At 37.4% G+C, this 27902-nt stretch overlaps 1 long non-coding RNA gene across 3 annotated transcripts in view; it reads left to right on the plus strand.

Annotated features, from left to right (window-relative positions):
• Window positions 1-1100, plus strand: part of LOC129495840 (uncharacterized) — a 30547-nt gene extending 29447 nt beyond the window's left edge. For 2 of the 3 annotated variants that reach the window (XR_008661625.1, XR_008661627.1), the window contains exons 2-3: window positions 17-132; window positions 659-1100. This is a non-coding gene — a long non-coding RNA (uncharacterized LOC129495840). The remainder of the gene's footprint in view (window positions 1-16; window positions 133-658) is intronic. The other variant, XR_008661626.1, reaches the window with a different exon arrangement.
• Window positions 1101-27902: the final 26802 nt, after the last annotated feature.

Below are 27902 nucleotides of genomic sequence, written 5' to 3' on the forward strand. Positions count from 1 at the left end.
TATTTATTTATGAGAGGCAGAGAGAGAGAGAGAAAAGAGGGAGAGAAGCAGAGGGAGAAGCAGGCTCCATGCAGGAAGCCGGACAGGAGACTCGATCCCTGGACTCCAGGATCATACCCTGAGCCGAAGAAGGTAGGTGCTAAACCACTGAGCCACCCAGGGATCCCTTATTCCTATTTCTTAAATAGTAATGAGGTGAATATTTCATTTTGTTAGCATTATGACATTTTATTTACATATTTATTGCTTTTTAAATTTATTTTTTTGAATTTTCCATGAGTATCTTTGATCCAGATATACTTAGTCTTTCTGTCATTTCGGTCTGGTTTGGTTATGTTCACCCTGTCAATTCCCAGGACAAGAAAGCACTGGCAAAAAACAAAGTAATTTGTATCATTGTGTTTTTGTAAAAGTACTTACATTTCTGATATTGCATTTTGTTTAGGCTCTCTTTCCCTCTCCCACATCATTAACCTTCCCCAGTCTCCACCCCACCGTCAATTTCCCCATCACAGGGCTGCTCCTTTAAAGAGTTTGCCAAGACATCTAGATCCGCCCCATTCAGAGTCCTCACAACAGGAAATTGAGCCCAGCACTCTGCTACCTGATAAAGTGTACTTTTCTGACCTTTTCTGATCTTTTGGTTTGTGATACACAGGCTTTCACTCAGTTTCCTGTGCAGCCTGTTCTGATGAACTCACCACAGAGTCACTTTCACTATCACTGGATCCATCATATTAAAATAGTACTTCAGGGCTGGGTGAGACCTTGAGGAAGAAGAGAAGAGAAAGAAGAATGAGCAGAAAGGAGAGGGGAGGGAGAGGCAAAAACCCTGATGCTTGATGGGAAAAATTTAACTGGACTGCCCTGGAAGTAGACTCCGCTTACTTTTGGATCAAACCCCGTGTTCTATCTAGTGTATTGACAGCTGGAGTAGATTATTATTTTTTTAGACATTTTTTCCTCTTTATGACAAAGTTGTTTTTAGGAATACTCATGAAATGAAGTAAATAATAATGGCCAGGAAAAATGTAAACAGTGAACGTTTTCTTTTATTCAATGTCATAATATGTCATGTCAGTAAAAGTAAATAAAGTAAAAATTCCATTTCAAAAAAGGAAAAAAGAATAGAACTTTTCTTTTATTGAATTTCCCATATGTGATCATACGCCTGAAAAAGCTTTACTTTTTTTAAAAAAAGATTTTTATTTATTTATTTATTTGAGAAAGCGCGAACAGGGGAGAGGGGCAGAGACAGAGAGAGAGGGAGAAGCAGACTCCCCACTGAGAAGCGAGCCCAATGCAGGGCTAGGTCCCAGGACCCCGGGACTATGACCTGAGCCAAAGTCAGATGCGTACGTGACTCAGCCACCTAGACGCCCCCTGAAAAAGTTTTAAAAGGTAAAATATATAGCGCAGTACAAAAGAGAAGGAGTAGTGGTTAACACTTGTTAAATGCGTATATTATATATAAATTGCCAAATTGGAAAGCTAGCAATTCTATTTCAAAAGAAAATAATAAGGAAGATTTACATTTTGGACAGTTTGGCCAAGAAGATACCTGGAATAATACTTTCAGATAGAAATAATTAAAATGATAAATAAAATATTTTTTTTAAAAAGAATTGTTGACAGTAGATGTGGGGAGACCATTGAGAAGCCGTAAAATAGAAAAGAAAAACTCTGGTCCAGCATGTGAAGAGCCTGGAAGTTTCATTTAGTCCCAACAAGAAGGAAGAAGCTGAACAAAAAGCTGAACAAACTTCTCTTAGATTCATTAGAGAAATGAGAGGTTGTGTGTATTGGGGGAGGGGGGAGGCGGGACAAAAGGTATGTGGGGAACTCCCTGTCCTGGATGCTCAATTTTGCTGTGAACTTAAAACTACTCTGAAAAAAAGTCTATTAAAATTTTTCTATTTAAAGCTTTCTGAGTTGAGACAAATGAAAGGATTCACAAGGCCAAAAATAATGCTAGAAGGAACTCCCAAGAAGTAAGAGAGAACCCAGGTCTGCTTTCCTCCTAATGGTTTCTCCTAATCCCTGGAGATTTTAATCTTTAGGGGCTTGAATGCCTGCATTATGCAAGGGAATAGGAGGTAACGTCTTGGACCTCAGAAGTCTAACAGAAGATCTCTTCATAAAGCCAGACCCCAAAGGGAAAATGAGAAACAAACCTGTTACAAGAAGAGAGATGGGATAATCTCAAACTTGTAACAAAGGAGAGGTGGGTAATCTCCCATAAAAAGTTATAAAAACAGGCATGCCCAAAGTAGATTTGAGGCCAAATTCATACAATCTGTGTGACCCCTAGCAATCTCTAAAAACTTCCAGTAGAGAATTTAAAGTCATCCAGGTTGGTATAGTGCCCCTTAGACAACTAACAGAGACTAAAGCAAATCTTTTTTTTTTTTAATTTATTTATTTATGATAGTCACAGAGAGAGAGAGAGAGAGAGAGGCAGAGACACAGGCAGAGGGAGAAGCAGGCTCCATGCACCGGGAACCCGATATGGGATTCGATCCCAGGTCTCCAGGATCGCGCCCTGAGCCAAAGGCAGGCGCCAAACCGCTGCGCCACCCAGGGATCCCGAGACTAAAGCAAATCTTTGCAGGAATGCAACTTCAACCAAATCCCAGAGCATTCTTAAAGATTCCAAAGTAAATGCATGAATGAATGAATGAATGAATGAATGAATGAACAAACGAATGAACAAATAAACAGCTCCTGGAAAAATAGATCACAGAGCAGAAATAAGGCCCCCTAAGTGACAGCCGAAGAAACAAGTATAGTATTAGGCCCCCAATGACTTAAAATATTCAAATTGTCATGTACAGATTATAATGTAAGCATGGTTATTATATTTCAAGAAATTTTTAAAAGATTAAAATATGTTTAAAGAATAAAAGAATTTGAAGAGAAACTCCACTAAGACTTGGAAAATAACCAGCAAGAATTTCTAGAAATGAAAAACATGATAATTAGACTGATAAAATTCAGTGGAGCAAGTTAGAACAGTTTAGAGAAAATTGGTGTACTGAAGTATACATTCAAAAAACTTACTCAAAAAAAAAAAACAACCCAAAAAAACCCCAAAAAAAACAAAAACAAAAAACTTACTCAGAACTCTAGTTATCCAGAAAATGGAAAAATGAAAAATATTAGACAAGAAAACTACAGCTACAAGTTCTAACAAGCATCTACACAAAAGCTAATACAGAAATAGAGAAAATGGAAGAGACAATCTTCAAAGAGGTAATGACAGGGAATTTTTCAGATTTTATGAGAAACACAAAACCCAATGCATCACAAGTAGAATAAATAAAAGAAAGCTTATACCTTGACAAATCATGGTGAAACTGTAGACAATAAAGAAAAAGATAACCTTTAGAACAAGCAGAGAGAAACAACTCAAAATATTTGAGGACATGGATATATATCAAATGTTGCACTCCAAATTTGGAGAATTAAAATTTCTTTCAAATTCACATGAAACTTATATGAAAATTAACCATACTACCACATTCTCCAACCACAATACAATTTAGCTGGAATATTTTAAATATAACAAAAACACCACGTATTTAGATATTTTAGAATTTACATACATACTTCTAACCAACTCATTAGTCAAAGAAGTCATGATGGTAATAAAAATATTTAGAAATAAATTATAATGGTAATATGTGCAGTAAAGAGTCTGATTCCATTGGTAATGTTCACTGACAATTTGCAGGCCCCACCAAACCTTCCCTTCTGTCTCACTCCTGGGAAAACAGATAAGAAAACTTGGATGTTCCCTCCCTCCTCTGGTACTAATAAGACATTGAAGCCACATAAGCTCCAGTCTACAAGAGGGAGCTCTTACCTCAACCCCACCCCTTAACTACCATAAAATCCCATGCCAGTTGCCCCTTCCTGCTCTCTCCAGCCATCTTTGGAACACCTTTGAAGCTCCCCAGAAAACCTGATTATGTGAGTAATAAACCTTTTCATATTCTCTTAGTACATGTGTAGGTGTCATCAGTCTCAACATCAAAACCAAATTTAGTTTTGCATCCCTTCACTGTAGGGGGCTACATGTTTGGTACTACATATCAAAGCTTTCTGTGTAAGTACGGCTGGGCTTACAGGGATATTTATAGTCTTAAAAGATACATATATTGGAAAAGAAGAAAGGTTGGCAATTAATAAGCTAAGTATCCAATTTAAGAAGTTAGGGGGAACACCTGCCTGGGTGGCTCAGTCAGTTAAGCATTTATGTGCCTTTGTCTGGGGTCATGATCCCAGGGTCCTGGGATCAAGCCCTGTGTGAGGCTCCCTGCTCAGTGGAGAGTTTGCTTCTCCATCTCCCCCTGTAGCTCCATTGATTGTGCCCTCTCTCTCTGTCAAATAAATAAATAAAATCTTTTAAAAAAATAATAAGTTAGGAAAATAATTGAGAACAATGCCAAAGAAAGTCTGAATGGTGAGGCACTGGGATACCTGGGTGGCTCAGTGGCTGAGCCTTTGGCTCATGTTGTGATCCCGGGGTCCTGGGATCGAGTCCCACATCAGGCTTACCCAAGGGAACCTGCTTCTCCTCTGCCTATGTCTCTGGCTCTCTCTCTGTATCCCTTATGAATAAATAAATAAAATATTTTTAAAAAATGGAGAGGTACCTTGGTGGCTCAGTCCTAAGTATCTGCCTTCAGCTCCAGTCATGATCTCAGGGTGCTGGGATTGAGCCCCAGCTCTGGGGCTTCTTCTCCCTCTCCCTTTGTTCTCTCTGCTCATGTTCCTTCTCTCTCAAATAAATAAATAAAATCTTAAAAAAAAAGGCAGAGTGGAGGAAATTAATAAATGAATATAATAAATGAATATAGAATTGAAAGACTCCTCAAAGGTTAAAAACTGGTCATTCAAAAAGACTTATAAAACAAGTAACTCTTGGGGCCCCTGGCTGGCTCAGTTGGTAGAATATGTGACTCTTGAGCTCAGGGTTGTGAGTTCAAACCTTATGTTGGCTGTGGAGATTACTTAAAAATCTTAAAAAAAAAAAAAAAAAAAGAAGAAAAGAAAAGAAAAGATAACTCTTTAGGAAGATTACCAGGGAAAAAAGAGAATAAACAAAATAAGAAATTAAAAAACTATAACTATAGGGATCAAAAAGACAACAAAATGAAAACTTTTTGATAGCACATTAGAAAACTTAAATGAAATCAATGAAGTCCTAGAAAATGTAACTTACCAAAACTGACTTCAGAATAAATAGAAAACTTGAATAGTCTAAAAATGATAAGAAAATGGAATGAGTAGATAATTTCCAGTTCACATAAAATGGTATAGTTTGTTTCTCCCAGTTCCTTCCCACTAAGTACAACTACATACCCTGGAAATAACACAAAAGGTAACTGAGAGAGAACTCTAAAATGTTGTAAAAAGAAAGCAAACTGGTTTGGAATCTCAAGACCCAGCAGCAGGGACATTTTATATACATCTCACTTAACAAAAGAAAGCAACTCAGACCCAGTATTTCCCAACACCCAGCTTAGCAACAGAAAGTGGCCTAGGTTGGCTCATTCACCACTTCCCATCCCCCCTTCTGATATCAGACATGAAAACACTGCCAAGTGAACCTGGCATCACTGGCAAGGAGCCCTGCTAATGATTAGTGTTTAGGAATAGTTCTTTTCTGGACCTGAGATTCACATCCTCCATCAAGAGATACTGGGACAGCTGAGCAGCACTAGACCCCTGGCCCCCATCACAATATGGATCCCAAGTAGGAGAGCCTCTCTCCTTGTGGGTCTGAGACTCCTCTCTTCTAGTCAGAGACACAAGAGAGTCCACATAACATGAACAGGAGAGACACTATCACAACAGTAGCAAGGCATGACAAGCCTTTTTTCTCCATGGGCCTGAGATTTCCCTTTTCCATCCAGAGACACTAGGGTGGCCAGGATGGAGCGTGGGAGGAGACGTGATCAACAAGAGAGACCCCAATACAACAAATTGCTCAGCCAAGGAAGCTTCTTTGTCTCTGCAGACCTAAGATTCCTTTCTCATTGCTGGAGGACACTAGGTGGTACAGGTTGCAGAAATCCTTCTGCTTTCTCAGGAGCGACGGCTGGAACATGTTGGGAACCCTAGTGTCAACTGATAAAGAAAATAGACCAAAATAATAACATAATGGCTCTGAAAATTAAACTGTGATTGGAACTACATCCCACAAAAGTTGGGTAGAACTTTCACTCTAAACCTAAACAAGGTAAATGCCTGCTAAAATAAGGCTTAAATAGGAACCAGGATTTTTTTTTTTAACATAATAGCCAAAATTTCCAGGTATAATTGAAAATCATGCATCATACCAAGAACCAAGAAAATCACAACTTCAGTGAGGAAAGACGATCATCTAATACCAATACGGAAATGAATCAGATCTTGGAATTATCTGACAAGGATTTTTAAAGAGGCCATTGTAAAATGCTTTAACAATCATTATGAATTCTTTTCAAACAAGAAAAAAATCAGAGCAAAGAAATAGAAGTCATTAAAAAAAGAAACATTGAAATTATAGAACTGAAAAATGCAATAAAATAATTCTTTTATATTGCTAGATTAAATAGTAGAATGGAGGTGACAGAGGATAGAAGCAGTGAACTGAAGCACAAAACAATAGAATTTACCCAGTATGACAGAAGGTAAAACAGACTGAGAGAAAAAGAATAGAGCCTCAGGGGTTCAGGGACCTCTGCAACAATGCAAACATTCATATTGTCAGAGTCCCAGAGGAATAGGAGAGAGAGTGGGACAGAAAGAGTATTCAAATAAACAGCAGCTGAAAAATGTCTCAAATTTGGCAAAAAGACACAAACCTATATATTCAAGAAGCTGAGCAAATCCCAAACAAAGAAAATCCAACGAGGTCTACTCCAACACACAGCATAATTAAACTTCTAGAAACTGAACAAAAAAAAAAGTCATGAAAATATAGGGAAATTGTTACAAAATCCAAGTTCAACTTCCTATCACTCAAAAAGCTAATACTCAAGGATGAGTTTTGATTGGAAATGAATATGGGCTTTATTCAGGAGGCCGGCCACTTGGGAAAAAGACAGACTCTTGTCCTAAGGCCAGCTCCAAGGTTTCTGCCTGGCTCAGGAGTTTTTAAAGGAGTTTAGGGCAGTTAATCAGTAAAGGGAGTGCAGTGATCCATAACATTTCTTGATTATGTGCAGACTCAGTGCCAGTGACAGACGTTATCTCAGTGCTTGGAGGTTGTGCAAGGAGGTCTGGTTTCTTGGTGTCTGGGGCAGTTGGGGAAGGGTGTGGTACAAGATAATTTGGTGATATGCAGAAGGACTCTGTTCTTTTGTAGGAAAGAATGCATGATCTATAGATATACAAAGAAAGGTTTAGTTAATTACGAGGGCTAAGGGTGCCTGCTTGAAAACCACTAGGTTGGCCAGAGGGGCCAAAGTGGCTTCAGTATAATGCATTATCTATAAAGAACACTAATTCCAATGACAGCAGATGCTTCATAAAAAACACGCAGGCTCAGAAGGAAGTGATGAATTTTTCAAGTGGTGAAAGAACAGAACTGTCAACCATGAATTCTATGTCTTGTGAAACTACTTGTCAGGAATGAAGAGGAAATAAAGACACTCTCAAGGAAGGAAAACTGTAAGAATTTGCCTCTAGCAGAACTACCCTTAAAGATTAGCTAAAGGAACTTCTTCAAGGACATAAGAAATAATAATAATAAAGGAATCTTGGACATCAGGAAGGAAGAAAGAACAATAGGAAGTGTGTAAATACGGGTACATATAGTAGACTGTCCTCTTCATGAGTTTTAGAAATCATATTTGATGACTGGAGCAAAAAAAATTGTAACGCCATCTGATACGCAAGACAATGATAATTGAAAGTGGAGAAGGCAAAGGGAACTAAAGAGAAGTAAAGTTTCCAAACTTCACTTGAAATGCTCAAATGTTGATACCAGTAGAACATAATACGTCACATATTTATACTGAGAGCAACCACTATGAAAAGTACACAAAAAGACACACTCAAACTCACTATAAATAAGATTGAGTCCTAAAAAGTGTTCAAATAACCCACAGAAATGCAACAAAAGGAAACGAATGAAAACTAGAGAAAACAGAAACGAAAAATAAAATTGCAGACTTAAGCATTAACTATAATCACCTTAAATGTAAATGGTCTAAATACACCAATGAAAAGACAGAGATAAGTGGAATAGATAAATAAACATGACTCAAAAATATGCTGTGTACAAGAAATTCATTTCAAATTCAATGAAAAAGATAGATTGAAAATAAAAGGACTGAAAAAGATTTGTCTTGCAAATATTGATCTAAAACCAGGTGTGGCTACATTAATATCTGATAAATTTGATTTCAAAGCAAAGAATATTACTAGAGACAAAGAGGAATATTTTTTAATAATACATTTATCTTTTATTGGTGTTCAATTTGCCAACATACAGAATAACACCCAGTGCTCATCCCGTCAAGTGCCCCCCTCAGTGCCCGTCACCCATTCACCCCCACCCCCCACACTCCTCCCCTTCCACCACCCCTAGTTCATTTCCCAGAGTTAGGAGTCTTTATGTTCTGTCTCCCTTTCTGATATTTCCTACCCATTTCTTCTCCCTTCCCTTCTATTCCCTTTCACTATTATTTATATTCCCCAAATGAATGAGAACATATAATGTTTGTCCTTCTCCGATTGACTTATTTCACTCAGCATAATACCCTCCATCCAGTTCCATCCACATCGAAGCAAATGGTGGGTATTTGTCATTTCTAATGACTGAGTAATATTCCATTGTATACATAGACCACATCTTTATCCATTCATCTTTCGATGGACACCAGGGCTCCTTCCACAGTTTGGCTATTGTGGACATTGCTGCTAGAAACATCGGGGTGCAGGTGTCCCGGCATTTCATTGCATCTGTATCTTTGGGGTAAATCCCCAACAGTGCAATTGCTGGGTCGTAGGGCAGTTCTATTTTTAACTCTTTGAGGAACCTCCACACAGTTTTCCAAAGTGGCTGCACCAGTTCACATTCCCACCAACAGTGTAAGAGGGTTCCCTTTTCTCCACATCCTCTCCAACATTTGTGGTTTCTTGCCTTGTTAATTTTCCCATTCTCACTGGTGTGAGGTGGTATCTCATTGTGGTTTTGATTTGTATTTCCCTGATGGCAGGTGATGCAGAGCATTTTCTCATGTGCGTGTTGGCCATGTCTATGTCTTCCTCTGTGAGATTTCTGTTCATGTCTTTTGCCCATTTCATGATTGGATTGTTTGTTTCTTTGGTGTTGAGTTTAGTAAGTTCTTTATAGATCTTGGAAACTAGCCCTTTATCTGATACGTCATTTGCAAATATCTTCTCCCATTCTGTAGGTTGTCTTTGAGTTTTGTTGACTGTATCCTTTGCTGTGCAAAAGCTTCTTATCTTGATGAAGTCCCAATAATTCATTTTTGCTTTTGTTTCTTTTGCCTTCGTGGATGTATCTTGCAAGAAGTTACTGTGGCCAGGTTCAAAAAGGGTGTTGCCTGTGTTCTCCTCTAGGATTTTGATGGAATCTTGTCTCACATTTAGGTCTTTCATCCATTTTGAGTTTATCTTTGTGTATGGTGAAAGAGAGGAATATTACACAATGATAAGGAATCAATTCACTAGGAAGATATATTAGTTTTCTAGGACTGCTATAACAAAGTACCACAATCTGGGTGGGTTAAAACAATATAAATTTATTATTTCACAGTTCTGAAGGGTAAAAGTCTGAAAGTAAGGTGTTGGCAAAGCCACGCTCCCTCTGAAACTTGTAGGAGAAGGAGGAGAACCCTCCTTTTCATCTTCTAGCTTCTGGTGTTTGCCAGCAATCTTCAGCATTCCTTGGCTTGTAGATGTATCACTCCAATTTCTGCTTCTGTCATCAGACGGTTCTTCCCCCTATGTCTGTCTGTGTCCAATTTTTTTTCTTTTATAAAGCCTTCCCTAATCCAGTATGACCTCATTATAACCTAATTACATCTATTTCTAAGTGAGGTCACAGATTCCAGGGGTTATGATTTCAACATACCTTTTTGGGGGACACAATTCAACTCAACAGAAGATATAATTATCTTAAATATGTATGGACTCAACAACAGAGCTTCAAATTACGTGAAGCAAAAACTGACCTAGCTGAAAGGAGAAATAGACAAACCACAATTACAGCAAGGGACTTAAACAGCCCTTCTCATAAATTGATAGAACTACTAGACAGAAAATCAACAAGATCCTAATGAATAATTGTGTTGAATTCTACCTAGCAATCAAGAAATAGATAATCTCATCTTAAACCAACTCTTCCAGAAACTTACAAAAGAGAGAATACTCTTCAATTTATTTTAAGAGACTGGTATAATTATGATAATTAAACCCAAGAAAGAATACAAGAAAGAAAATTATAGGTAATGCTCAGTAATGAATATGGATTTAAAATTTTTAAATAAAATATCAGCAAACTGGATTTAGCAACATATAAAAAAGATACTACATTATGACTAAGTTTAATTTATTCAGGTAATGCAACATTTGTTCAACGTTTGAAAATCAATTGATATAATTCAAAGCATTAACAGATTAAAGAAGACCATATAACCAGGTCAAGTTATACAGTTCCTTGGTTAAATTTCCACACTCATTCATGACTTAAAAAACCTTGTTAGCAAACTAAAAGTAGAAGGAAACTTCTTGCTTTAACAAAAATAAACCTACAACAAATATCATATTATTAAAATATATATCATAGGGCATCTGGGGATAAGCATTAAGCATCTGTCTTTGGCCAGGTCATGATCTTGGGGTCCTGGGATGGAACCCCACATCAGGCTCCCTGCTCAGTAGAGAATCTGCTTCTCCCTCTCCCTTTCCCTCTACCTCTATGATCTCTCTCACTCTCACTCTCTCTCAAATAAATAAATAAATAAATAAATATTGTAAAAAATACATAAATAATGAAGGATTCTTCTTAAGATGTATTATAAGACACAGGTTATCTATTACTACTTCCATTAATCATTGTTCTGGAGTCTCAGGCCAACACAGTAAGACAAGGAAATAAATAAATGTATAAGGAGTGTAAAGAAGTAACTAAAATTGTCATAATTCGTAAACGACATGCTTTTCTTTGTAGAAAATCCAAAATAATCTAGAGACAATATATTAAAGAGCACTTAGCACGTCTGTTGGAGAAATGTAATTACACAAATTATCACACTTTTATTTAGTGACAAGAACCAGTAAAAATAACATTTATAGATACTTCAAAAATATAAATACCTCAGAAAAGCTAGTAAAGGACACACAACACCTTCACTGAAAAAAATATAAACCTTTAATGAACTAAAGTTACCCAAATAAAAGAAGAGATAGACCATATTCATGGATGGGAAGACAATATCATAAAGATGTCAGTTGTCTCCCAAATAGAAATATTTATTCAATGTAATTCTAATCAAAATCCAATAAATAAAAAAATCCAATAAATATTTTTCTATCCTAAAAGCTAATTCTAAAATGTTTAGGGAAGGGCCAAGAACAGCCAAGACACTCTTGTAGAAAAACTTCAAGATGGGGAGACATACCTACAAGATATGAAGAGTCTTTATACAGCTCCAGTAATAAAGGATAGTGTGCCATTGTTGGAGATGTAGACAATCTAGATGAATACAATGAAAGCCCAGAAAAAGACTCACATAAATATTGAAACTTGCTATATAATAGTGTTGGCATAGCAGATCAGTAGAAAAGGATAAATTCTTTAATAAACAGGGCTGGGATGATTGGTTACATATAATGAAGAAAAAGAAAATTATACCCATACCTCACATTATACATAAAATTTAATATCAAGTGGGAATCCAAATGTCAAAGACAACTCTATAAAAGTTCTAAAAGACAATATAGATGAGTGCCGTTACATGACACTTTATGAGACAGGGCCTTTATATATGCTGGTCCTTCTGTCCAGAACAGTCTGTCTTGCCTTCTGCCTGCTTCACAGCAGCTCACCCTTCAAATTCTAGCTCATATGTTACTTTTCCTTAAAAAAGCCTTCATAATTACCCAGGCTTAATCAGATTCCTTGGGCATAAATACTCAAAGGTCATTCTATTATTTTTTCTTTCTTTAAAAATTTGTCTTTGAGTTATGATTTATATAAAATAAAGTGAATAAATCTTAAATATAAAGCCTGATGGATTTTTACATGAGTGAATATTTGTGTAACTATTACCTAGATCAAGACATGGAACAATGTTTCTTCCAAGCGTAAGCAGGTGGCTTCTTCCTATTGTTAAATAAAAGGGCAATAAGGGCTGGATGGAGGTGTTGGCTAACAGATAATGAAAAACATGAACAATTCATTGAGGCTGAAGTCAGTGCAACCTCCATGTAGGGCCCTTTAAAGGGAATGGATGTTGCATATTAGCTTTGGAAAGAAAGCCCATTTATTCTACTCAAAGCAACCTCTAATTCATACTTAAGTCACTTGCTGAACTCTATTCTCTCTGTGTGTTCTATTTTGTGTGTGTGTGTGTGTGTCTATTTTTAATATGGGTTTCATTCTGATTTCAATATTGTAAACTTTTAATATACTCTTATATTACTGAAAGTACCCCCTCCACATACTCATCATTCTCACTTTTTCAACGTTTTAAAAAAGATTTTATTTATTTATTTGAAAGAGAGAGAAAGAGAAAAAAAAAACATGAGTAGGAGAGGGACAGAGGTAGAGGAGGAGGAAAAGAATCTCAAGGAGACTCTGCACCAAGCCGGGAGCTGATGCGGAGCTGGAACTCACAACCCTGAAATCACGACCTGGGCTGAAACCAAGAGTTGGATGCTTAACCGACTAAGTCACCCAGGTGCCCCTATCATTTTTCTTTTGAGAAATTTTTGACTGTTTTCACCATTATTTTTCCTTCTAGATAACTTTCGGAATAATTTTATCAAGTAACCATAAAAAACATAAAGCATTTTATTTTATTTATTTTGGTTTTTTTTCATAAAGCATTTTAGAAACATACTTACTTCACTTCAAGTCTTTCATTTATGTCTTTGGTGGCATAAACTGCTATGTGAACCTAAAATCCTTCATGTTTCAACCAGGTGACCTGGTTGGAATGGAAGTAGAAACAACCCCATGGCAACTTTGGATTAAAGATGGAGGCAACGCAATATGGAATAACCAGGCTCCCTGAATCCTATTTGGAAGAAAGTTGCCCTGATCTAAAACACCCATTTTGACTTTATGTGAAGAAGGAATACATTTTCATTGGGTTAAGCTACTGAAATTGGGAACTGTGTATTATAACAACTAGCAGTTCTCAGTAATGCATCCTTTATGTGGTTCTCCACATCTCTCCACAGAAACTATACTATTTGAATTATGCACTAATATAACAATATTTAGAAAAAGTAGAAATTAGGAAAAGTACGCTACAATCATTGTAGTACCGGTATTTAATGATAACCATTGTTAACATTTTGATTTCAACCTTTTCAGTTGTCTTAACGGTTGATCACTCTATCTCTGGGCTTTGCCACATTGTGATTAAAAAATCAGTTACATTTCTTAATTTTCTACTTGCCTACACAGTAGAGTTGTCAGATTTAGCAAATAAAAATGCAAGATCTCTAGTTAAATTTGAATTGCAAATAAACGAAAAATTGCTTAATTATAAGTATTTCCCATGCAATATTTGAGAAGTACTTATATTTAAAAACTACTGTTTGTCTGAAATTCATATTTAACTGGGTTTCCTGAATTTTATTTGGTACCTCTACCATGCAAGGACTTAATACACTCAAAGTGTGCCCCATTTTTTTCTGTTTCATGTGTCAAGGTACAGCTCCAGCTTTCTCTGACATCTAGCTGCCCCATGCTATCTAGCTATCTCCCTGACTGATGGTCCTCATTAAAAAAAAAACCTAGCTAAAACTATATATACAGCTTGTTGGAGAATAATAAACAACAAATACAATAGTCCTACAAGCTTAGACTCATCTCAGAATCCTTATTGTGGACCTCTTTCCCAATTTCCTTACTTGCCTCCACATGGTAGGACCAATTCATTCCCATTATTGGGAAAACTTTGAGCATCTTTGTGCCCTAAGTCCAGACCCAACTTCCTTAAGGCCCTAATGTACCCTTCTGTCCTTGGCATCATGCTAAGTGCTTTATATATATTATCTTATTTAAGTGGCTAGAGAGACCAGCCATCCTGGTTTGCTGACGACTATCCCAGTTTTAGTACTGCAAATTCTGGTCCCAGGAGACCTCCTCCCTGGGGAAAAAAGGCCTGATTTTCAGTGATGGATGTTGAAGGTTGGAAGAAAAGTACAAACATCACAGAGTGGCCCAAAGAATAGAGGCTGAAAGCAACAATATTGCTTTTTAGTGGTCAAATGGATGCAGCATAGGAGATCCATCTTTTGTAGCTACTGCTAATTTCCCCTTGTCCACCAATATTGACAACCATGAATTGCACTCCACAGTAATGGATCACCCATTGTTGCATCACTCCCAGGGATGCAGCTGAAGTGTGCATCTTAAGTGCATTGTGGTCATAACTGTTAATAGTTAATATTTTATACCTGACTGCCCTTGGATTGTATTGCTTTTTATCAAGGTAGCACTTGTTTATTTTTTCACATTGTTAACATGTGACTATGTTTTCTAAGAGTTCAAGTAATGAGAATGATAACAATGTCAGGGCTAGCATGACCCAAACTTCACTGAATAGGGCAAAATGTGTTATTTAAATAATAAATGGAAAGACATACAACCGGATTAGGAAAATATGCACCCAGAACAGAATATACTGTACAGTATTTGGAATTGAACATGGTGGAGCTGGGAAGTAAAAGCATATATACAAACTGAATCTCACAAATCTGGGATGAGACAGGCAAGTACTTCTAAATCAATAAAAAGTTTTTCATCTCCCCAAAAGACACTAACGCTGACTTGAAAAGTATAGCTGCTAAATTATTCTGAGTATACCACAGGGAAAAAACAAATACATTATCATTATAGTTCCTGTGATTGCTCCACGAAATTGAGTGAAGTTATATTTTCTGATTCAAAGTTGCGCCTGCAAAGTCCGACGGGCAAACAAAAGTTTGATAACAGACGTGTTGGCTCCTTAAAGTATAGAGCCAATCCGGTCAGTTTTTAGAAATGATCCTGCAAGGAGGGACTATCAGATGGTGCTTCAAATCACTGAAATTTAAAAATGCCCCCTTCAAGTCTTAGGTACTTTGATTTCAAAACTAGTTTCAAATTGTCTTCTTGATTTCTACTAAGATTTAAATGGAAGCACAGAAAATATAAGACAAAAGATTGTTAATATCTTACTCAAATACAAACTAGACTCGGCTCATGCAGCTACATATTCAGCAGACAGTGCAAATTTAAGGTTTGACAAGTTCCATTCAGTTCATAAATATCTTACCAAAGAAAACGAATATGTTGTAGCTTCTAAGTAGCCTGCACATTTTGTATATAACGCTGCTAACAAGAGGTGACTTGCTTACCTGTGAAATTGAGGCTTTCATAATGATAAATTTTAGTCATTTTCAGTGTTCTCAAAATGTACAAAAGCATTTAATGAAAGTTTTGATTTTATGGAATGGAAGGAGATAGCCTCGTTATACATGTGCCTACAAGATAGCTGTCATTGCTGCCTTCCATATAAAAGAGGTTAAAATGTAGGCCTACCATAAAAATAAACTTTTCAGAGTGGGGGATAAGAAGAATATCCTTCTGTAACTTGGAAATACGTTGAAGAATGAAAAGGATTACAATAAAGTAGAAATGTATATGCGTTTCTCTAAAATTGACGATCTCTGAAGAGGTTAGAAGAGGCACAGAAAAGGATGAACTGATTGCACTTGAGTTTGATGGGATTTGTAAGTTGTGATAAAAACTCATATAGTGAGAAATGACTCATTTTTTAGAGATAAAGACTGCTCCAGAACTCCAAAGGGGAAAAAAAAAAACCCGCTGCCAGAAAAAGACACCAAGTTAACCTGGACTTCTTAATTTCTTTACTACATTGTAACTTACTTGGACTCCAACTTCAGTTTCATAAATCTCAATTACCTCTGTGCTTTAAAACTATTTTTCCTGAGAAAGGTTGAAATTATGATGGCATTTAATGTGTTTTAGAATACTTTTAAAATATGGGTTTTTAAGACCTGGATGGTCTATATGATGAATCAATAGATACAAAGGACCTAATTAATTGACAAAGGACTAATCTGTCAAAACGACCCCATGGAAACAAGTGTGTAGACATTTTTTGGAGAGCTGGAAACTAACTTCTACAAATCAAAAAATCTACTGGTTGGAAGTAAAATCCTCAGTGTTCCATGTCCACATGCTTTTATTAAGATGATATTTAGCTTGATGTCATCACATTGGACTGATACTTAGACTGAGTCATGTGGGCCTGATAAAAGCAAAATTGCAAGTCAATTGAATTTTATGTTTAACTGCTCAGTTTTACTATTACATTAAAAAAAAGAAGTGTGTTCTAAAGGTTGTGTGTTCTAAAAGAACTATTATTGGAAAAGGAACACATACTAAAAATATGGGACATAAGGATAAAGGTCGGTATTATTTTAATTAAATACAGGTAATACCTGTCTAATTAGTCTTATTGGTTTACATGCTTCTTTTTTTTTAATTAAATTTACTTGTTCATTTGAGAGAGAGAGAGCATGAACAGGTAAGGGGGAATGGGCAGAGGGAGGAGGGAGAAACAAATTCCCTGCTGAGCAGGGAACTGGACTTGGTTCTCTGTCCCAAGACCTTGGGATCATGACCTGAGCCAAAGGCAGACACTTAACAGGCTAAGCCATCCCGGCGCTCCAGTTTACACACTTCTTTTAAAAAGTCTTAGATTTATATGTCTTAGAATACACAATAAACTAAGGCATCTATGGGCAACTGATTTTCAACAAGGGTGCCAAGACTGTTCAGTTGGGGGGGAAGAGTAGTCTTTTGAATAAATGCTGCTGGGACAGCTTATTATTGTTCTAATCAACATAATTATGTTAATAGCAATAACATGCCATTGCTTAAAAGTATTTGAAAGTGAATAATACAGAATGATGTCTAATTAAAAATAAACACCTATTTTCCATATTTTTTGTTAAAGCAGTAAAATATAATTATGTTAATTATAACTATATATTGTGTATAATAAATGTATTCTATGCATTTATAATATAACATATATTACATATGAAATCTAGAATGTCTGGGTGCTCTAGGTTGGAACTTTAAAAAGTTTGTGAGTTAACCCAGTTAATCCCCATCTAAAGTCTACGAGATAATATGGTTTTCTCCACCAACTTATGGATGAGAAAACAGAGGCTCAGAGACATAAATTAACTTGCCTAAAATGACAACATAATAAATGGAGGATTTTTTTTCTTCTCTCCCATTAAGGTTCATCTACTTAGCTCTCTCCTTTTTAGGGGTTGATTGCACATGGAAATGCCCATTCTCCTTAATTAATACAGGGTTCAGGACTTACTAGTCCACAGTAATATGAGTGTGCATGCACACATGTGTGCACGTGTGTGTGTGTGTGTGTGTGGTTTGGCCAGCAGTATACTCTAAAATGAGGAACCCAGGTTTCTGTTTTCTCTGGAAAACTCGGATGGTCTGGAGACCCTGAGCCCGCATACCTCTGCAGTAGCTGTTGCTGACCGGTAGCTGGCTGTTCAGGCGGGACATTCATCCCCAGTTTGCCCAGTTTCCCCTCTCCCTTTGGCTTGTGTCCATCCAGCTTCATTCAAGGACATTACACTCACTTCAAAGTGGCAGCAGATGATAACGATAAAGAGTCTGGCTCTGCAGCTAGACGGGGGTTCAAATCCCATCTCTGCTATTTTATAGGCTCTTTAACTTTGGACAAGTTGCTTAACCTATCTGTGTATAGGTTTCTTCAGTAAAAATAGCGTAATAAAATTACGCTAATATTAGCATCTTCTCCATAGGGTTTTTGGAGGATTTGAAGTGATAATTCAAGTAAAACCCTTAGGACACTCTTTGGCATGCTTTGGCATGTTTCCTATTACTGTTATTACTGCCTGTCACCTGGTAACCACTTCAGTTTGCATCCCCTGCTGTAGAGGAAACCTCCTCCCTCTGCCATCAGAGGTACAGCCCCAGCCACACAATGAGAACAGATCACAATAGTCCAGCAGCTGTGCTTTCTGGGTTAGTCCATCGTAAGTAATTCCACACACATGGACATCACTCATCCGGCGCACGTTGAGGTAAACCAGAGCCAAATTACTTCTTTTTTTAAATTTAAATTCAATTTAATAGTCCCTATTCTAAAGGGAAGATCCCGCCTCATGTCCTTCCTGCTGTTTTCAGCTTCCCAGCTCTAGATACCCTCCACATGATTAACCAAAAAGGAACAAGCAACACTTGGCAAGGTAGTGCTCACTAAATTCACACAGGCAAGCAACAGCATTTTTTCCACCTTCACCTTGAACCCCTCCCCAAGGAAGTTAGAGTCTCAGAGACAGCTCTGATGCAAACACTCTCAAGAGGGCCTATTACCAAACACAATACCGGCCACTCCATCTAATCATCTGAATCATGTTAAGGGTGATGCCCCTCAAATCCACCCCCCAAGATGTGAAACCAACTCTCTACCTCTTTGAGGACTGATAAAATGCTGGCAATTCATAAAAGATTCCTAAAGAATCTTAAAGATCTGGCTTTAACTGGTTATGTGTAGATATTAATTTAGATTATAAACATAATTTTAACAAAATACATCTACTCTACATATTTAACCCTTAAAATCTGTTCTTTCATTTAGCACTATATTACTAATATATTTGGTGTCACTGCATTTACTCTTACAATGTTATTTTTATTGGTTTTATGGTATCCAGCTGTGCGAATGTAATCAATTCTCTATTCTCAGACATCTGGACTATTCCCTGATTTTCACTAAGACAACAATGAGGTGATAAACACCCTCATGAATAAAATTTGGACAGCAACTTCATTTGTTTAACCTGGGAATTTTAACTATGTTCCTCTAAGTAATGCTCACCTGTGAAAATCTGCTTGTAAGGAGTAACAAAATGTTAAAACATCCTAATTTGTACATTCCATCTACTTCCTGTTAGACCCTAACCGACAGAGAAGCTATTAGTTATCAACATCTACTATGTGTTCTGGACTCTCATTTTTTACTTAAATCACCCAACAGCCTTTTGCAATGGGCATTATTATCCTCATTTAAGAAATGAGGCTCAAAGGAGTAATGTCCAAGGTCTCAGCTAGTTAATAGCAGAAAATTTGAATTCTTGTTGGTCTGACTTAAAAGTTCAGGGACTTTCCTTAACACCATATTCCTGAAAAGATTTCATAATTCAATTTTTGTATAGACCCAACAATATTTTAGATGCTGTGAGGAAGATGACCATTTAAGACTGTCAGTGAATGAATTTGCAAAATGAATAACCACTCAGTAAAAACTGATAGAAACTGAATGTTTTGTTACAAAGTAGCTGAAGTCAAGAGGTATTTCTAATTTCCTTTGATCCTAAATACATATTACTTTGTACCATCTGCTCTGGGATGGATGCATGCTCAAGCTAAATCCCATGCTGTTCCTTAGCGCCCACCAAAGCTCTCTGAGAGGTCTCTATTTGTGAGTCTGACTCCCTGTTCTTATACTACCTAGGTTAACTTTTCTCTGTTAGTTGTTGTAAAAAACGTGCATACTAATACCAACATACTTTAGGCTTAACAAAAAACACGTTTAAAGAGTATGCCACGTTAATACTTCAGGATTGTGGAATCTAAATTCTGGATGATTCCTTTGTGCCCACTCCTTCATCTTAATCTGTCCATCTTCTGGAAATTGAAGAAAGAAAAATACATCTTATTCACCCAACTGGTCAACTCCCGACACTGAATTTGTTGATTTGTAGTTTAGCAGTTACTACAACATTGACACTGCCTTCCAGAAGAGTTGAGCCTCTCATGCATTGGCCATCCTTGGCACGTATCAATTAGGATAGGTTCATCTGCAAGAAAGAGTACCTTAAATTATAAGAAATTTTCTTGTTTCTTAAAAATGATTCCCTAGGTGGACAGTTCTACGTAACTCAAAAATGTCATTAAAGATCCAGTTCCTTTTCACACTTCAGCAACAGCATCCTGAGCCTGGTGGCTTTTTACCCTCATGCTGTCAGCTCAGTGTCACCAGATGGCTAGGTTACCACAGCTCTAGGCATTAGTTCTTCATACTACATTCAAAGATGAGAAAAAGGAAGCAAAGGAAAAACACCTTTCCTATTCATCAGGAAGGAAGTATTTTCCAGATTTTTTCCTATGCCCATCATGGGAACTGGATCACATGGCCATCTCAAACAGCAAGGCAGGCTGAAAAGTGAGTATCTGGCAAAGGGGTTTACGATTCTCATGACTGGCATACATATAAATAAATCTATATTTATTTATTTACTCCCACCTTTGCAGTGCTTTTTAAACTCTTTTTCTCTTACTGTGGTCAAGACTAAAGAAGGAGGAAATGACTGTTGGATGGGCAGCTAACAGTGCCTGTTCCTCATGTGATAATGGCTCCTCATGTGACCCTCTGCAGTCTGATAAGTAAGAAAGACAATAAAGTTACATATATGCTATGATTAGGGCTGGTCAAGAAGTGGGTTGGGTTTATGTTTGGCTCCTGCTTTCACCTCACCACAGTAAGAATAAAAAAGATAACGAAGACACCCACATTGTAAGACTACAAAAGCTGATTAAAATTTTCCATTGGGTGAATTCATTACAAATGCCATTAAGAGACTCATGTGAACCTAAAATGAAGCTGAAGTTACGGTTCTGAGTCAGGCAGAGAACAGTTCATCTTTGATAGTATCTTCGCCAGACAGCTCTCCTCATCTCGTATGACTACGAATTGGCCCAGTTCCCTGGTTAAAAGGCCTACTTACTAAGGCAAAGTCAGGACGTGTGACATGATATGGGTGGCCAAAAAATTTTTTTAATGCCATTTGTGTGTGTGTGTGTGTGTGTGTGTACGTTCCTCAGCAATGTATCCGGCATCGCAGCCAGTCTGTGTGGCCGCTACACATCGAAGAAAATCATCTGCTCCAAAAACCAGTCCCTGGCTCTCTGAGTCTCTCTTGTCCTCTTTCTATGACATCCTCTTATGAATTGGAGTGGAAAGCCAGGAAACCGCCAAGGTCATAATACAACAGTGTTTACCTCAGAAAACAACCACATGGGACATAATTTGGACTTTTGCCCACCCCAACCTCTCTCTGCCTTACTTCTCTTGGTATGGCTGGCGCCTAGAGCCCAGTGTGGGGAATTACAAAAGTCATTGGGAAAATGACTGCTAACTAATGATAAATTTAAAATTAGGATACAGAAATGTAGCTACCAAATGACCTCAGGTAGACCCAAATATATATTAACTATATAGTTATATAAAATTAGTAAAGTTTTATAGAATTAGTAACCTTAATAATAGATATCTCTAGGTGGTGATATTTGGGTGAATTTTCCTCATCCTTTTCTGTATGTATAATTTCCCAACCACAGATATTGTTCTCACAGTTAGGTAAACATCATTGTTTTTCTTCTCTCTCTTTTTTAATCAGCGTCGCAGAAGAAGACGTTATAACAGCTGGTGCTGTCGCCATCTTGAGAAGGAGCAAACCTTTCAAAGAGCTGTTTTCTTTACCTCAAGAAGCGCATTTCTCACTGGTGAAGGGAGAATAGTCGATAGATCAAGACCAGAAGTTTTATGATGGTTTCTCAGGGAAGAGACTGCCCAGGGTGCTTTGGGGGCCTGTTCCGTCTGTCTCCCTGCTGCTCCTGGCTCTCTGCAGAATTTAGCAGATTAATCACTGTGCTCCATCCCAGACTCTGTTATTTTTAGCTTTGTTGACTTCTCCACGGTAGGCAAACAACCGTGCACTGGCCTAAGTACCCTGCAGGTGGGCAAGGGAGCCCTGGCAGAGGGCAGCCCCCCTGCGGCGGGAAGAGGACCGCTCTCCCCGAGGGGAAGAATGGCTTGGTATCTCAGCTAGGAATATTGAGAGAAGACGGAACCAGGCTAAAGGCTCCGGGGACTCCAGGCTGGCTCCACCTAGAATGCTGCCGGGTTTCAACGGCTTTCTGTAAAGAACTGTGCCATCTGTGAAGGAATGGACGCATCATCGCCCTCACCTGGCCTGTGAACTCTTGATGTCATGGCAGCTGGGCCGCCCCTCACTCGGGTACCCTAACTCTGAATCTGGTGTGACTGCTTTTCCCTTTGGTCACCCTGGCCCATCACCGTGGTCACTGCCCAGCATCCCGTTTACCTCACTTATTGCCACTTTTACCCTGTCTACTTCTTTCCTTCAGCCTTTCCTCTGGGGAATTGCTTTAGAGCCTCAGCCTTTTTCTGCATGTCTCACCTTGTGCTCTTTTAATTAAAAAAAAAATTTTTAGGCCACCTTTAAGGTGGAATCGGCAAATAGGAATTGCATATATTTACATTGTACAATGTGATTTTTTAAAAGATATACAATGTGTGACTTCATATATGTGTAAGTTTTCCAGGGATGAGAACACTTAGGATCTACTCTTAGCAAATCTCAGGCATACGATGCAGTATTATTTACTGCAGTCACTATACTAGACATTAGATCCCCAGAACTTATTCTTCTTATAACTGAGTTTGCACTCTTTGACCAATGTTTCCTGATATCCCCTGGCTCCCACGAACCACCATTCTACTCTTCGGTTCTGTGAGTTCCACTTCTTTAGATTTTACATATAAGTGAGATCATACAGTGTTCGCCCTTGTGTCTGGCTTATTTCACTTAGTATAATGCCTTCCAGGTTCATCTATGTTGTGGCAAATGGCAGGATTTCTTTTCTTTTCACTCTTTATCATAACAGAAACATGTTCTTTCCCATCTAGACCTAGCCTCTGAACCTCAGAGACCATAACTAGTGTCCAAGGGCAATGACCCAGGTAAGCCCACAATGGCAACCTTGTGGCTGCAGAAGCTCTTGTGAGGCCCAATTCATTTCTGACAATTTGGTGATGTGACAGCTTTTCTCCCATAACAAAATGGAACAGGTAGTCCAGAATCAAATCCTTTTACCAACTGTGGACCTTTGGCTACCATCTCATGATCCTGAAGTTACAAACATCATGGGAAAAGTCAAACATGCTAAGGACCATTGGACAGAAATTAAAGAAAATTCTCGCTTTTTTAAAATGATGTGACTGAGCTGCTAAACTACCATGAGATTCACTTTCTTTTGGATTTCTTATGGTTTAAGCTGCTGTTGGGTGGGTACTCTATTACTTATGGAGGGAAAAAGTCGTAACAGGGTGTGGGATTGATCAAGGGTTTCTTTAAGTTTGGAAGATAACTTGCACATATAAATCCCTTTATTTTTTCTTTTGTTACATTATTATTATTATATCATTATTTGCAAACAGATAATTCTTTATCAAATTACCAGTTTACATTTGGGTTTACCTGTAATTTCTATTTATATCAGTCCTATTAAAATCAGGAATAAGAAAAAGTGGTTATTATTTCTTCTGTTATTCCACAGTGTTTTATAAGTTTTAGCCAGTACAATAAGGAAATAAAATGAAATAATTACTTTAAATATTGGTAAATAGTAAAATTTTAATTTTCAAATTTGAAGATTGTTTTCCTAGAAAGACTAGGAAATTTTACCTTAGGTCTCAATTTCCTCACCTATAAAACTGATATAATAGTATCTAGCTTTTAGAAATATTGAGGATTTAATGAGCTAATACACATAAAAAACTTAGATAATGCCTAGCCCATTGGTAGTCCTTTTGCTTGTTATTAAAACAATTGAATAAGGTGGGACGCCTGTGTGACTCAGTCACTTAAGCATCTGTTTCTTGATTTTGGTTGAGGCCATGATCTCAGGGCCATGAGATGGAGCCCCACATTAGTCTCCACACTGGGCATGGAAACTGCTTGAGATTCCCTCTCTCTCCTGGTCCCTCCTCTGCCCCTCCCCACAACTCAAACACACTCTCTCTCAAAAAAAAAAAAAAAAAGAGTAAGGTAACTGGACAGAAAATTAAAATACAAAAATTAGTAGCTTTACTTTTTTTTAAATTTTATTTATTTATGATAGGCACACAGTGAGAGAGAGAGAGAGGCGGAGACACAGGCAGAGGGAGAAGCAGGCTCCATGCACCGAGAGCCCGACAGTGGGATTCGATCCCGGGTCTCCAGGATCGCGCCCTGGGCCAAAGGCAGGCGCTAAACCGCTGCGCCACCCAGGGATCCCAGTAGTTTTACTTTTATTTTATTTTATTATTTTTTATTTAGTTTTACTTTTAATCAACAGAAATTTGAATGTCAGAAGGGAGGAAATCCCATTTTTAATAAAAAAAATCAAAGTATAAAATACCTAGAAATAAAATGCACAAGAAAGGCAAAAGACCTAAATAACCATAAAACCTTATTAAAATGTAAAAAAAAAAAGATATCTAAGTGGGGTGACAACTTACTAAGAATGATAGAGAGGCGTCTGGGTAGCTTAGTCAGTTGACTATGACTCTTGATTTCCACTGGGGTCATGATCTCAGGGTCATGGGATCAAGCCCACCATTGAGCACCAGTCCAGCTTCCGCTCAGTGGGAAGTCTGTTTTCTCTCCTTTTCCTGCTCTCTTTGCCCCCCCATGCTTGCACACACACACACACACTCTCTCTCAAATAAATAAATCTTTAAAAAAATTTAAAAACTAAGAATGCTAGAAAATGTCATAACAGTGCCTGCTCTTCCCAAATTAATTTATATAGTCAATGAAATGTCAACCAGAATCCTAGTTTAGTATTTTTTACACTGGATGTGATGATTTTAAAGATCAATGGAGGAATAGCTGTGAATAGTCAAGTAAATTATTACAGAAAGATGGTTGGATGATATAACAATTTGCTGTACATTTAATGTAATAAAAAATACAGTGTATGGGGATAGGATGTATATAGAAATTCTCTGTACTTTCTACCCAGTTTGGTTGTGAACCTAAAACTGCTCTAAAAGATAATTTATTTAACATAAATAAATAAATAAATAGGTAAAAAAAAAACCCGATGGACTTGGCACAATAGACAAAGAAATCAATGAAACAGAACCTAGAATTGGTTCAAGTAGATATGAGTCTTAATATTTGACCAAGGAAAAAGGTAGTTAATAAATTATCCTGGCAGAATTGACATCTGGGGAAAATAGGTTAGACCTGTGCATCATACCATCATCACATCCCTACAGAAATATTCTAGGAAATTGACTTTAGGAAAGCATTTGTATAAGCTTGAAATGGAGAAGCCTTAAAACATAAGGTCCAGAAGCCATAACGAAAACATGGGCATTTTATGCATGTAAAAATTAAAACTTTCACATAAGAAAAGACACCATAACTAACATTTGGGACAGTATTTGCAACATATGTGACAAATGAGGGGTTTATGACATGAATTCTATTGAGAACTCTTACAAATTTGGTAACAGTAGGAAAATGGGCAGAGGATGTGCACAAGAATTTTCAAAGGAGTGTATATGCATGACCAAGAAACATAATTTAAAAAATTCTTTAACTATTTTGGAGTGAAATTAAATACGTATTTCACATAGTAGATGGGCAAAAATTGAGAAAGTAGTAATATATATACGTGGTTGGAAAAAAATAGAAACCATTTGAATGTCAAATAACAGGAGAATGATTTAATAAATATGACATATATGTATGGAATATTATGCACTTATTTTTCTAAATAAATTTTTTATGCATTGATGGAGTTCTAAGTAAAAAGCAAATTGAGAATTGTGTGTATGCGTGATACCATTTTTGCAAAACAAACCCAAACTAATTGTCTTTAGCAACTTCTATATTGGTATATGTGAGTATAAAGAAAGAATGGAAAGATACACAGCAAAGCTTAACATTAGTTACTTCAATAAAGGAGATGGATTGGGAAAGGGGGTTTATTAAACTATTCCTTGTATATGTCTGTATTATTTAATTTGATGGAATAAGCGTATATTTCTTTGCATTTAAAAATACAATTAAGCAATCTGCATTTCTAGCTATGATTTGATGATAACAAAGCTACCAAGGCAGTAAAGGCTTGAAGCATTAAAACACCAGAGAAAAGGAAAGCACTGAGGAGTGAGCTGAAATTCTCTAGTGCATTATTCCTCAAAGCACCTGCAGACCCATAAACTCTGGTCAACCAAAAAGCTAAGCAGAATGTAGCAGCTAATAGATGGAGGTATTAAGTAGATTTTTGGCTGGTCTATCTATATAGAGACAAAAAAATTGGAGTTGTGGTTCACCACAGAGGTGAGCCTTGGGAAACAGAAGTGACCAGAAATAGACCACTGCTCACAACAGCATGAAACAGTCTCAAATAAACTCACATGCAGACAAGATTAAGATAATTCATCTCTATCATAAAAGCCTACCCAAAAGAAAAGTAATTCCTCTCTAAAAAAGCTAATATTATCCAGAGACTCAAATTGTATACTTAAAATGTGTACAATTCTTCATAAATAATGTTAGTATTCAGCACTCCCCCCTAAAATACCAGGCATTCCCAGAGACAAGAAAAACAAGAGTGAGGGGAGAGAAGAAGAAAGGGAGGGGAGTAGGGGAGGGAAGAAGAGGGAAGGAGGAGGGAGAACAAGATCTAGAAATAGACTCACAGGAGATCTAGATTTTGGAGGTACCATGTCCAGACTGTAAAAGAGCTGTGATTAATAGATAATAAGATAGCAGTTTTCAGCAAAAACCTGGAATCTATTTTAAAAAGGCAGATGGAAATGAATGAACTGAAAGATAGGTCAGTATAAAATACCTACACAAAAACATAGAGATGAAAAGAATAGAAAACCCAGACAAGGGCATAAAAGTAATGTAGGGCATACTAATGCAGTTGAACATCCCTATAAATGGGGTTCTAAAAGTAGAGGAGACAGACAACAGGACAGAAATTTTATTTAAAAGGATAGTTGTTACAACATTTCCAAAATTATTTAAGCACATTAAGGGATATGCTCAAGAATCTCTAAAAGAAGCAGCTGAGTGGCTCAGTCAGTTAAGCATCTGACTCTTGATCTCAGCTCAGGTCTTGATCTCAGGATAGTGAGTTCAAGCCCTGTACTGGGCTGATGCTGGGTGTGGAGCGTGCTTAAAAAAAAAAAAAAAAGAATTTCCATAAACTCCAAACAAGGTAAATTGAATAAAAGCCATACCTAGGCACATCATAGTGAAACTGATAAGAACTAAAGGCAGAGAAAAATTTAAGAGCAACAGAGCAAGCAGATCCATTAGCTGCAAAAGAGCAGCAATAAACTGACAACTGACTCCCCAGCTGCCTAATTTATATTAAATTTAATAAAGCATGGGTACATGTTATAACCTCTAGGCCAGGGATTAGCAAACTTTTCTGTAAAGGCGAAATAGTAACTATATCCCGCTTTACAGGTGTACAGTCTCTGTGGCCACCACTCTACCCCTCTGAGCAATTGCAGACGATACATACACAAACAGGCATGGCTGTGCTCCAGTAAACTTATACTTGCAAAACAGGCCACAGGCCAGAGATTGCTAAGCCCTGCTCTAGGATAATCATTTAAAAAGGAGTAGAAGAGTGTGTAACTAGCTCTACGCATTCTCGTGGGGTGCTCTCATCTGTTCCCATGGCCTCGATCACCACCTGTGTGCTCAGGGCTCCCAAATCTCTGTCCAGTCAGACCTGCCTCCAA

Source organism: Nyctereutes procyonoides, unplaced genomic scaffold, assembly GCF_905146905.1.
Source record: "Nyctereutes procyonoides isolate TBG_1078 unplaced genomic scaffold, NYPRO_anot_genome, whole genome shotgun sequence".
Taxonomy (NCBI): domain Eukaryota; kingdom Metazoa; phylum Chordata; class Mammalia; order Carnivora; family Canidae; genus Nyctereutes; species Nyctereutes procyonoides.